At 42.6% G+C, this 13,796-nt stretch overlaps 3 protein-coding genes across 4 annotated transcripts in view; all 3 read right to left on the bottom strand.

Annotated features, from left to right (window-relative positions):
• Positions 1-13,796, bottom strand: part of LOC143766657 (uncharacterized) — a 1,190,188-nt gene that overhangs the window by 65,113 nt on the left and 1,111,279 nt on the right. Inside the window, exon 1 of one of the 2 annotated variants that reach the window (XM_077254483.1) lies at positions 3,123-3,313. The exons of the other annotated variant lie outside the window; for it this stretch is intronic. The gene's annotated coding sequence lies outside the window, so the exon portion shown is untranslated. Of the gene's footprint in view, positions 1-3,122; positions 3,314-13,796 lie in introns of those variants that run through there. 2 annotated transcript variants of the gene reach the window in all.
• LOC143766661 (uncharacterized) overlaps positions 1-13,796 on the bottom strand; it is a 447,161-nt gene that overhangs the window by 155,426 nt on the left and 277,939 nt on the right. The gene's annotated exons all lie outside the window — the stretch shown is intronic.
• Positions 1-13,796, bottom strand: part of LOC143768242 (uncharacterized) — a 688,323-nt gene that overhangs the window by 403,764 nt on the left and 270,763 nt on the right. The window lies entirely within an intron of this gene.

The following is a 13,796-nucleotide window of genomic DNA, read 5'->3' as shown; positions in this document are numbered from 1 at the left end:
TAAATTTAAATAACTTAATTTTTTCTCATTAATGTACACTCTACAGTCCATCTTGACTGAAAAAAAACAGTGCTTGTCAGACCAAATGAGAATCATGAGGTCAAAAGAACTGGCCGAGGAGCTCAGAGACAAAATTGTGGCAAGGCACAGATCTGGCCAGGGTTACAAAAGAATTTCTGCAGTACTCAAGGTTCCTACGAGCACAGTGGCCTCCATAATCCTTAAATGGAAGAAGTTTGGGACCACCATAAGTCTTCCTAGACCTGACTGTCTTGCCAAACTGAGCAATCGTGGGAGAAGAGCCTTGGTGAGAGAGGCAAAGAAGAACCCCAAGATCACTGTTGCTGAACTCCACAGATGCAGTAGAGAGATGGCAGGCAGAAAGTTCCACAAAGACAGCTATCACTGCAGCCCTCCAGTCAGGCCTTTATGGCTGAGTGGCCCATGGAAGCCTCTCCTCAGTGCAAGACATATGACAGCCCGCATAGAGTTTGCTAAAAAAAACACATGAAGGACTCCTAGACTATGAGAAATAAGATTCTCTGGTCTTGATGAGACAAAGATAGTACTTTTTGGTGATAATTCTAAGCGGTATGTGCGGCCAAGTACAGAGATATCCTGGATGAAAACCTCTTCCAGAGTGCTCTGGACCTCAGAATTGGCTGAAGGTTCACTTTCCGACAAAACAATGACCCCTAAGCACACAGCTAAAATAACAAAGGAGTGGCTTCAGAACAACTCTGTGACCATTCTTGACTGGCCCAGCCAAAGCCCTGACCTAAACCTAATTGAGCATCTCTGGAGAGACCTGAAAATTGCTGTCCACCAACGTTCACCATCCAACCTGACGTAACTGGAAGGATCTGCAAGGAAGAATGGCAGAGGATCCCAAATCCAGGTGTGAAAAACTTGTTGCATCATTCCCAAGAAGACTCATGGCTGTACTAGCTCAAAAGGGTGCTTCTACTTAATACTGAGCAAAGGGTCTGCATACTTATGACCATGTGATATTTTAGTTTTTCTTTTTTAATAAATTTTCAAAAATGTCTACATTTCTGTTTTTTTCAGTCAAGATGGGGTGCAGAGTGTACATTAATGAGAAAAAAATGAATGTTTTTAAATTTACCAAACAGCTGCAATGAAACAAAGAGTGAAAAATGCAAAGGGGTCTGAATATTTTCCGTACCCACTGTAATAGCGACCGAGTGGGCTACCTTTATGGATGAGACACTCCTGCCTATCCAACTATTATATGGTAAATATCTCATAGATCCTGGGTTAATTAGTATCTGCAACAAAAATAAGGCTGAGTGAGTGTTTCTTAATTAGCTGTGAGGCGTGAGTATTTTTTAATTAGCTGTGAGGCTGTCAGTGAGGTGGATGGTACCATATTGTGCATGTAGGGGGCAGTACTGTGGGAACATTAGAAAGTGGAGGAAGGCAGTACTGTGAGAACATTATACTGTGTGTGAGGGGGATGCCAGTCCTGGGGAAACATTGTCCTGTGTGTACAGGAACCCGCTATTGTAGGAACATTATACTATGTAGGGGATGGCGGTACTGCGGAAATATATTTTGTGTGAGAGATGCCAGTACTGTGGAAACTTTATACTGTGTGAGGGGCATTATATATACTGCATAAGGGGTGTAAAAAGATGTGTCATAAGAAGAACAAATCCTCAGGGCTGTGCGGCATTTGCACAAACAGACTGCCATATGCCGTCCAGATGGGATCCTGCGGAATCAATGGGAAGAGGGAGAGATTCAGGAAGAAAGAGTCTAGAAGGTACACCAGGTCAGGTGACCTTGATGATAATAATCTTTATTTTTATATAGTGCTAACATATTCCGCAGCGCTTTACAGTTTGCACACATTATCAACGCTGTCCCCGATGGGGCTCACAATCTAAATTCCCTTTTAGTATGTCTTTGGAATGTGGGAGAAAACCAGAGTGCTGGGAGGAAACCCACGCAAACACGGGAAGAACATACAAACTCCTTGACCTTGATGACGCAGATCCTGTAACTATGCAGGCTATAGCCCCAAAACCAGAACAGATTTGGCACCAAGCAAAACACTGGGGTGCCAGGGAAGAATTTGAGGTACCAGGCCATGGTAAAGTGCCTGAGGCAGCTGGTTGTGGCGGCAAAACCCAGGTGGCACCAGAAGAGTCCCAGACTCCAAACTATGCCAGCCAAGGCCCGAGAACCAGGCCTGCACTGGTCAACACTTGGAGTCCAGAATATGCCTGCGAAGGCCTGAGAACCTAACCTGCGCTGGTCAAGACCAGAATACACCAGGCAAGAGCAGCGTTCCACCTCTTATTTCTTCTGGTACAAGAGACATCTGCTGATGGTCAAGCACTGAAGATCTGGGAGTCGAGTCTGCTCAGTAGTATACGCCTGCATTAAAGAGCAGGAGGAGCGAGTGAGCCGGCCATTGCTTTCAGCACTGAAATCAGTACAGGTGTTGGTCCAGGGTGTACAAGAGACAAGGTGAAAGCTGGAAGTGAGGGCGGCCCAGTGAGCCCTGATAGGCTTTATTAGGAGGACTTATGGCCTAACGGGAAGAGGCGGAGACCCCACTATGGCCGGTGTTCGCAGAGTAGAGTGTTGTCGACTATATGTGTCAGGAAAATCCCCCTTGTCAGTAGCTAAAGTAACATGTGGTTAGAGGCTGCTATTAGTGAGAGTGAGGCGGAGAATTCATTGTGTATCTGATATTGTGTATTTCACCTCGTAATCACCCTGTTCTGCATTATTCACTGTTGTCATAGTGACCACAATTCCCATTATCAGGAAATAAATAATTATATTGGTTACTTCCACCTTGTGTTTGTCGGTGTGTTGTATCCGGTCACCTGATTACAGGAGCATAATGGGGGCATTATACTGTGTGGGGGCATCATATATACTGCATAAGGGGCATATTGGGGGCATTACACTGTGTGGGGGCAGGAAAGGAGCCCTGTACTGTGAGAACAATCCGCTCCCTCACTTCCTGTCCTCCATAGTTGGGTCGTATGTATTAATTACAGGAAATAGAACAAAAACGCAATGATTCCTATAAAGTGGCAACAAAAACCCCAAAAGAGTCTCAGTGCTGGGGAATCTCCACTTACCTCCACCCGCAGAGCTGCTCACGCTACATATGGCTGTTCTGTGCACACAGGACCTGTGATGAGGTCACAGGAGGGGAGGAGTCAGGGGTCACATGATCAGGGGCCTCAGTGAATGATATCTGCAGTGCAGACTCTACATGGAAACTTCTCCTCAGTCAGTGACATTCCCGCCATTATTCCCCCTCACTACTGGCACAATTACCTCACGCCGCCTTTTCTACACAGTGTTATGTGTGGAATGTAACGTGTGATTTCTCTGGAGACAAATAGACCCCACACATGAGGGAATTATCACCAGTTACCGGACGTCTAGTATATGGCGGCATATGATTGTGCTATCGACTCCATACCAGGAGCTAAAATGCCGAAATCTCACTTATTTAACCTCTTCCAGAGTCCGGCTGAGGGCTCATTTCCACTTGCGAGAGAAAAAACGGATGTAACGTATGCGATTGTCATGCGAGTGCAATGCGATTTTTATTCGCATCATCCGTTTTTTGTAATCGCATCATCCGTATGACATCCATATTGCTGCCCGATGTTTACGCACCGGTGTCCTTTGAAAAGCTGGCAAATCAGTGCTGTGTACAGTAAAATCACACTGACAGGTTAGAATAGAGTAGATATATACACATAGATTGTGTATATATACATATATATATGTCAGTGAGACACCTATATATGTATATTTATATTTAATGCAGCGCTAGATAGCATAAAAGCCGCTAATTCAATTGCCGGCTTTTCATTTCTCCTTCACAAACCCGACATGATATGAGACATGGTTTACATACAGTAAACCATCTCATATCCCTTCTTTTATTACCTTTTCCTCTTCACTAATGTAAGAAGTGTCTGTGTGTCAAATTTGGGGGCTCTAGCTATGAAATTAAAGGGTTAAGTGGTGGAAAAAATTGGCGTGGGCTCCCGCGCAATTTTCTCCGCCAGAGTGGTAAAGCCAGTGACTGAGGGCAGATATTAATAGCCTTGAGAGGGTCCATGGTTATTGGCCCCCCCTGGCTAAACACATCTGCCCCCAGCCACCCCAGAAAAGGCACATCTGGAAGATGCCCCTATTCTGGCACTTGGCCACTCTCTTCCAACTCCAGTGTAGCGGTGGGATATGGGGTAATGAAGGGTTAATGTCACCTTGCTATTGTAAGGTGACATTAAGCCAGATTAATAATGGAGAGGCGTCAATTATGACACCTATCCATTATTAATCAAATAGTATGAAATGGTTAAAAAAAAAACACACACACAATATTGCAAAGTATTTTAATGAAATAAACACACAGGTTGTTGTAATATTTTATTGCTCTCTCAATCCACCTGAAGACCCTCGTTCTGTAACAAATTAAAAATAATAAACCAACAATATACATACCTTCCGTAGATCTGTAACGTCCCACGATGTAAATCCATCTGAAGGGGTTAAAATATTTTACAGGCAGGAGCTCTGCTATAATGCTGCTGTGCTCCTGCCTGTAAACCCCGGGGAATGAAGGTAATGTAGGTCAATGACCTGTAGTTACCTTCATTCGCGGTGATGCGCCCTCTGCTGGATGTCCTTATTAACTGGAGCCTTGGAAAAGTTCCCACGCTCGAGTTCATATGAGGACATCTAGCAGAGGGCGCATCACCGCAACTCAAGGTAAGTACAGGACAAGCCCCTGCTTTGCATTCAGTACCAGGGGTTTTACAGGCACGATCGAGTGCATTAGCACAGCTCCTGGCGGTAAAATGATTTAACCCCTTCAGATGGATTTACATCGTGGGACATAACAACGGAAGGTATGGAATATTGTTGTTTGTTTTTTTAACTTTGTTTCAGGACGATGGTCTTCAGGTGGATTACCAGTATAATAAAATATTACAACACCCTCTGTCTTTATTTCATTAAAATACTTTTAAATAATGTGTGTGTGTTTTATTAACCATTTCATACTATTTGATTAATAATGGATAGGTGTCATAATTGACGCCTCTCCATTATTAATCTGGCTTAATGTCACCTTACAATAGCAAGGTGACATTAACCCTTCATTACCCCATATCCCACCGCTACACGGGAGTGGGAAGAGAGTGGCCAAGTGCCAGAATAGGGGCACCTTCCAGATGTGCCTTTTCTGGGGTGGCTGGGGGCAGATGTTTTTAGCCAGGGGGGGCCAATAACCATGGACCCTCTCCTGGCTATTAATATCTGCCCTCAGTCACAGGCTTTACCGCTCTGGATGAGAAAATTGCGCGGGAGTCATTTAACCCTTTAATTTCATAGCTAGAGACCCCAAATTTGACACACAGACACTTCTTACATTAGTGAAGAGGAATATGTAATAAAAGAAGGGATATGAGATGGTTTACTGTATGTAAACCATGTCTCATATCCTGTCGGGTTTGTGAAGGAGAGAGCAAAAGCCGGCAATTGAATTAGCGGCTTTAATGCTATCTAGCGCTGCATTAAATATAAATATACATATATAGGTGTCTCACTCTATTCTAACCTGTCAGTGTGATTTTACTGTACACAGCACTGATTTGCCGGCCTTTCAAAGGACACCGGTGCGTAAACATCGGGCAGCAATATAGATGTCATACGGATGTCATACGGATATTGCAATTAAAAAATCGCATGACACTCGCATGACACTCGCATGACAATCGCATGATTTTCCTCCGTTTTTTCGGTCCGTTAATCGGACCGTTTTGTCTCTCGTAAGTGGAAAGGGACCCTAAGGGTCATATACGACCATGCACCTCTCCAGTCACCGTGAGGGTTTTTAGTTAATAGGATGGAGGGCGGCGTCCATGCTTGGATTTTAGATAGAATAATAAAATCACAGTTCACAATCCCTTTCCTTAACCCATTATACCTGACCTATTTAACCAATTATTAACCAACTCAGCGTGAGAGGGGCATATAATATAACCTTATATATGTACGCTATGGTGAGAAATGGAAGACCGTATTCGATACACCTGAGGGTCATATTGAAAATTTGGTGATGCCATTCAGATTAAGCAATGCTCCAACAGTCTTTGAAAATGTCATTAATTATATATTTTTTTCTCACTGGTGGGTAGATTTACGGTAGTTTACCTGGATGATATATAGTCAGACAGCTGGAGTGGGAAAAACATTACCTAGCAATCCTCCTTTGACATTTCGATTAGAGCTCCATAATTAAAAAATGTTCTAGCACCAAGAAAGAGAAAAGAGAGGAAGATTCACCAAAAGTGGCGTGTCTTCTGAATAAAATCATTACATGCAATCTGAAAAATTGCGTATGTTGTCACGTGATCTGCCATGGTGTCTCTGAATTCACCCTTAATTCTACTGGTGAAATTTTCCCAATCAGAAGTCCCATGTCATGTTCCACCAGTTATGTTATTTATGTGATTATATGTATTCATCATACATTTTATTGGACTATTCATTGGGGATCTTAATTATTTTAGTATTTTTAACATACTTCTAATACATTCAAACATTTGTCATATTTTTTATCACCTTTATTTATAATACAGTTTTAATAAATTTCTACTATAATAACACATAGTTTGTTTATATCAAATTGGGTAATTATTATTTTCATATCTCAATATGTACTATATTATATACTACACACCTGCCACCAATTCCTGTGTGTGTAGTTTGTTCCCCCAGTGTTTTTTGTTGTCTCTGGCATCCAGAGCGCTCCCCATTAGATCATCTGTTCTGTAGCCTGATTGATCAGCCGACGCTCCTTCTATCGCATTATTCACCTCAACACCTCCTCATTGTCCCTCACTCCAGTTCACTACACATTCTATCAGCTTCCACCATAGTATCTTGACCCCGATACATCCTCACTAGGTTTATGTCTCCTGTTACCAGAACAGCCGCGATCAGCAACCAACACGCGCTCTTCGAATAGACAGCCGTCACATACAAGATTCAATCACATTCTTGTTTTGTCAGCACTTCACGGTGGGAACCAGGCATGTAGAGTCCACCCGTTCACCTTTTCTGCATCGCACAAAGACACGATGGTTGGAACCAAAGATCTCAAATTTGGACTCATCAGACCAAAGAACAGATTTCCACTGGTCTAATGTCCATTCCTTGTGTTCTTTAGCCCAAACAAGTCTCTTCTGCTTGTTGCCTGTCCTTAGCAGTGGTTTCCTAGCAGCTATTTTACCATGAAGGCCTGCTGCACAGTCTCCTCTTAGCAGTTGTAGAGATGTGTCTGCTGCTAGAACTCTGTGTGGCATTGACCTGGTCTCTAATCTGAGCTGCTGTTAACCTGCGATTTCTGAGGCTGGTGACTCGGATAAACTTATCCTCAGAAGCAGAGGTGACTCTTGGTCTTCCTTTCCTGGGGCGCTCCTCATGTGAGCCAGTTTCTTTGTAGCGCTTGAAGGTTTTTGAAAACTGCACTTGGGGACACTTTCAAAGTTTTCCCAATTTTTCGGACTGACTGACCTTCATTTCTTAAAGTAATGATGGCCACTCGTTTTTCTTTAGTTAGCTGCTTTTTTCTTGCCATAATACAAATTCTAACAGTCTATTCAGTAGGAGTATCAGCTGTGTATCCACCAGACTTCTGCACAACACAACTGATGGTCCCAACACCATTTATAAGGCAAGAAATCCCACTTATTAAACCTGACAGGGCACACTTGTGAAGTGAAAACCATTCCCGGTGACTACCTCTTGCAGCTCATCAAGAGAATGCCAAGAATGTGCAAAGCATTCATCAAAGCAAAAGGTGGCTACTTTGAAGAACCTGGAATATAAGACATAATTTCAGTTGTTTCACACCCAAAATGGCCACGGGGCTACTTCCAGGTCCTCCAGGGAGGTGGCTTACAAGCGCCTGCTCAGAGCAGGCGCCTGTAAGCCTGGAGCAGTGCACGTCAGATCGCTGATCTGACACAGTGCTCTGCAAAGTGTTAGATCAGCGATCTGTCACTATATAGTGATGTCCCCCCTAGCACAATGTGATAATGTAAAAAAAAATATTTAGATGTGTAAAAAAAAATAAAAAAATTCCTAAATAAAGAAAAAAAAATGTTGCCATAAATACATTTCTTTATCTAAATAAAAAAAAAAATAAAAGTACACATATTTAGTATCACCGTGTCTAATGACCCGACCTATAAAACGGTCCGACTAGTTAACCCCTTCAGTGAACACCGTAAAAAAAAAGAGGCAAAAAACAACGCTTTATTATCATACCGCCGAACAAAAAGTGAAATAACACACGATCAAAAAGACGGATATAAATAACCATGGTACCGCTGAAAACGTCATCTTGTCCCACAAAAAAGAGCTGCCATACAGCATGATCGGCCAAAAAATAAAAAGTTATAGTCCTCAGAATAAAGCGATGCATAAATAATTATTTTTTCTATAAAATAGTTTTTATTGTATAAAAGCGCCAAAACATAAAAAAATTGATATAAATGAGGTATCACTGTAATCGTACTGACCGAAGAATGAAACCGCTTTATCAATTTTACCAAAAATGGAACGGTATAAACGCCCCCCACAAAAGAATTTCATGAATAGCTGGTTATTGGTCATTCTGTCTCACACAAATCGCAATAAAAGGCGATCAAAAAATTTCACATGCCCGAGAATGGTACCAATAAAAACATCAACTCGTCCCGCAAAAAACAAGACCTCACATGACTCTGTGGACCAAAATATGGAAAAATTATAGCTCTCAAAATGTGGAGATGCAAAAACTATTTTTTGCAATAAAAAGCGTCATTTAGCGTGGACGGCTGCCAATCATAAAAATCCGCTAAAAAACGCACTATAAATAGTAAATCAAACCCCCCTTCATGACCCCCTTAGTTAGGGAAAAATAGTAAAATTAAAAAAATGTATTTCCATTTTCCCCTTAGGGTTAGGGTTACGGCTACGGTTTGGGCTAGGATTAGGGTTAGGACTAGGGTTAAGGCTAGGGTTGGGGTTAGGGCTAGGGTTGGGGCTAGGGTTAGGGCTACAGTTAGGGTTGAGGCTAAAGTTAGGGTTAGGATTGGGGCTAAAGTTAGGGTTAGGTTTTGGATCACATTTACAGTTGGGATTAGGGTTAGGGGTGTGTCAGGGTTAGGGGTGTGGTTAGGGTTATGGTTGGGATTAGGGTCAGGGGGGTGTTTGAGATAGGGGTGTGGTTAGGGTTGGGATTAGGGTTAGGGGTGTGTTGGGGTTAGGGGTGTGGTTGAGGTTAGGGGTGTGGTTGGGATTAGGGTTAGGAGTGTGTTTGGGTTAGGGTTTCAGTTACAATTGGGGATTTCCACTGTTTAGGCACATCGGGGCTCTCCAAACGCGACATGGCGTCTGATCTCAATTCCAGCCAATTCTGCGTTGAAAAAGTAAAACAGTTCTCCATCCCTTCTGAGCTCTCCCGTGTGCCCAAACAGGGGCTTATCCTTGGGAAAATCAAAATTTGGGGGGCTATAAAACCAATTTTGTGGGAAATTTTTTTTTTATTTTCACGGCTCTGCGTTATAAACTGTAGTGAAACACTTGGGGGTTCAAAGTTCTCACAACACATCTAGATAAGTTCTTTGAGGGGTTTAGTTTCCAATATGGGGTCACTTGTTGGGGGTTTCTACTGTTTAGGTACATCAGGGGCTCTGCAAATGCAACATGATGCCTGCAGACCAATCAATCTAAGGCTACTTTCACACTTGCGTTTACCTGATCTGCGGCAGGCTGCGGACTTCCTCCGTGAAGCCCCGCCCTCGGCCGCACCTCCGCCGCTAGCTCCGCCTACTTCTGCATGCGGCCAGCATGCGACCTCTGTACCTATCTTTAACATTAGGTACGCAGGTCGTGCCGCTGTATGCGGATGCTGCCGCATGCGTCGTTTTGACGATGCGGCGACCAACGTAGGACGCAGCCTGTAGAATTATTTTTTTTCCGCATCGTCAAAACGACGCATGCGGCAGCATCCGCATACAGCCGCACGACCTGCGTACCTAATGTTAAAGATAGGTACGGAGGTCGCATGCGGGCCGCATGCAGAAGAAGGCGGAGCTAGCGGCGGAGGTGCGGCCGAGGGAGGGGCTTCACGGAGGAAGTCCGCAGCCTGCCGCAGATCAGGTAAACGCAAGTGTGAAAGTAGCCTAAGTCTGAATTCCAAATTGCGCTCCTTCCCTTTTGAGCTCTGCCATGCGCACAAACAGTGGTCCCCCCACATATGGAGTATCAACGTACTCAGGACAAATTGGACAACAACTTTTGGGGTCCAATTTCTCCTATAATCCTTGGAAAAATACAAAACTGGGGGCTTAAAAGTATTTTTTGTGGAAATAAAAAGAATTTTTATTTTCACGGCTCTGCGTTATAAACTGTAGTGAAACACTTGGGGGTTCAAAGCTCTCACAACACATCTAGATAAGTTCCTTAGGGGGTCTACTTTCCAAAATGGTGTCACTTGTGGGGGGTTTCAATGTTTAGGCACATCAGGGGCTCTCCAAATGCAACATGGCGACCCATCTAAAGTGCTGTCAATTTTGCATTGAAAAGTCCAACGGCGCTCTTTCCTTTCCGAGCTCTGCCATGCGACCAAACAGTGGTTTACCCCCACATATTGGGTATTAGCGTACTCAGGACAAATTGCCCAACAACTTTTGTGGTCTAATTTCCTCTCTTACCCTTGGGAAAATAAATTATTGGGGGTAAAAATTCATTTTTGTGAAAAAATATAATTTTTTTATTTTTACGGCTCTGCATTATAAACTTCTGTGAAGCACTTGGTGGGTCAAAGTGCTCACCATTCATCTAGATAAGTTCCATAGCGGGTCTAATTTCCAAAATGGTGTCACTTGTGAGGAGTTTCAATGTTTAGGCACATCAGGGGCTCTCCAAACGCAACATGGCGACCCATCTAAAGTCCTGTCAATTTTGCATTGAAAAGTCCAACGGCGCTCCTTCCTTTCCGAGCTCTGCCATGCGCCCAAACAGTGGTTTACCCCCACATATTGGGTGTCAGCGTACTCAGGACAAATTGCACAACAACTTTTGGGGTCCAATTTCTTCTCTTACCCTTGGGAAAATAAATAGTTGGGGGTGAAAATAAATTTTTGTTAAAAAATATGATTTTTTTATTTTTACGGCTCTGCATTATAAACTTCTGTGAAGCACTTGGTGGGTCAAAGTGCTCACCACTCATCTAGATAAGTTCCTTAGGGGGTCTACTTTCCAAAATGGTGTCACTTGTGGGGGGTTTCAATGTTTAGGCACATCAGGGGTTTTCTAAACGCAACATGGCGTCCCATCTGAATTCCAGTAAATTTTGCATTGAAAAGTCAAATGGCGCTCCTTCGCTTCCGAGCTCTGCCATGCACCCAAACAGTGGTTTACCCCACATATGGGGTATTGGCATACTCAGGACAAATTGTACAACAACTTTTGGGGTCATTTTTCTCCTGTTACCCTTGGTAAAATAAAACAAATTGGATCTGAATTAAATTTTTTGTGAAAAAAAGTTAAATGTTCACTTTTTTAAACATTGCAAAAATTCCTGTGAAACACACGAAGGGTTAATAAACTTCTTGAATGTGGTTTTGAGCACCTTGAGGGGTGCAGTTTTTAGAATGGTGTTACACTTGGTTATTCTCTATCATATAGACCCCTCAAAATGACTTCAAATGTGATGTGGTCTCTAAAAAAAAATGGTGTTGTAAAAATGAGAAATTCCTGGTCAAATTTTAACCCTTATAACTCCATAACAAAAAAATTTGGTTCCAAAATTGTGCTGATGTAAAGTAGAGATGTGGGAAATGTTACTTATTAAGTATTTTGTGTGACATACAGTTAACTCCATATATATTTGGACAGAGACAACATTTTTCTAATTTTGGTTATAGACATTACCAGAATGAATTTTAAACAAAACAATTCAGATCCAGTTGAAGTTCAGACTTTCAGCTTTCATTTGAGGGTATCCACATTAAAATTGGGTGAAGGGTTTAGGAGTTTCAGCTCCTTAACATGTGCCACCCTGTTTTTAAAGGGACCAAAAGTAATTGGACAGATTCAATGATTTTAAATAAAATGTTCATTTCTAGTGCTTGGTTGAAAACCCTTTGTTAGCAATGACTGCCTGAAGTCTTGAACTCATGGACATCACCAGACGCTGTGTTTCCTCCTTTTTGATGCTGTGCCAGGCCTTCACTGCAGTGGTTTTCAGTTGCTGTTTGTTTGTGGCCTTTCTGTCTGAAGTTTAGTCTTTAACAAGTGAAATGCTGCTCAGTTGGGTTTAAATCAGGTGACTGACTTGGCCATTCAAGAATATTCCACTTCTTTGCTTTAATAAACTCCTGGGTTGCTTTGTCTTTGTTTTGGGTCATTGTCCATCTGTAGTATGAACCGACGACCAATCAGTTTGGCTGCATTTGGCTGGATCTGAGCACACAGTATGGCGGCTCTGAAGACCTCAGAATTCATTCGCTGCTTCTGTTTTGTGTCACATCATCAATAAACACTAGTGACCCAGTGCCACTGGCAGCCATGCATGCCCAAGCCATCACACTGCCTCCGCCGTGTTTTACAGATGATGTGGTATGCTTTGGATCATGAGCTGTACCACGCCTTCGCCATACATTTCTCTTTTCATCATTCTGGTAGAGGTTGATCTTGATTTCATCTGTCCATAGAATGTTCTTCCAGAACTGTGCCGGCTTTTCTAGATGTTTTTCAGCCTTTTTATCCTTGATGCTTATGAGTGGCTTGCCCCGTGCAGTGAACCCTCTGTAGTTACTTTCATGCAGTCTTCTCTTTATGGCAGATTTGGATATGGATACGCCGACCTCCTGGAGAGTGTTGGTCACTTGGTTGGCTGTTGTGAAGGGGTTTCTCTTCACCATGGAGATTACTCTGCGATCATCCACCACTGTTGTCTTCCGTGGGCGCCCACGTCTTTTTGCATTGATGAGTTCACCAGTGCTTTCTTTCTTTCTCAGGATGTACCAAACTGTAGATTTTGCCACTCCTAATATTGTAGGAATTTCTCGGATGGGTTTTTTCTGTTTTCGCAGCTTAAGGATGGCTTGTTTCACCTGCATGGAGAGCTCCTTTGACCGCATGTTTACTTCACGGCAAAACCTTCCAAATGCAATTACCACACCTCAAATCAACTCCAGGCCTTTTATCTGCTTAATTGAGAATGACATAACGAAGGGATTGCCCACCCCTGTCCATGAAATAGCCTTGGAGTCAACTGTCCAATTACTTTTGGTCCCTTCAAAAACAGGGTGGCACATGGTAAGGAGCTGAAACTCCTAAACCCTTCATCCAATTTTAATGTAGATACCCTCAAATGAAAGCTGAAAGTCTGAACTTCAACTGCATCTGAATTGTTTTGTTTAAAATTCATTGTGGTAATGTCTATAACCAAAATTAGAAAATTGTTGTCTCTGTCCAAATATATATGGACTTAACTGTATCTCTGTGATTTAAGGGCATAAAAATTCAAATTTGGAAAATTGCAAAATTTTCAAAATTTTCGCCAAATTTCCATTTTTTCACAAATAAACACAGGTAATATCAAAGAAATTTTACTACTATCATGAAGCCCAATATGTCACGAGAAAACTGTGTCAGACTCACCTGGATCCGTTGAAGCGTTCATTTTCCTAAATGTTCGGTGCAAATGACAGTCAGTCTAATAAAAG

Source organism: Ranitomeya variabilis, chromosome 4 (assembly GCF_051348905.1).
Source record: "Ranitomeya variabilis isolate aRanVar5 chromosome 4, aRanVar5.hap1, whole genome shotgun sequence".
NCBI lineage: Eukaryota > Metazoa > Chordata > Amphibia > Anura > Dendrobatidae > Ranitomeya > Ranitomeya variabilis.
This window is presented reverse-complemented; position numbering and strand designations above follow the sequence as displayed.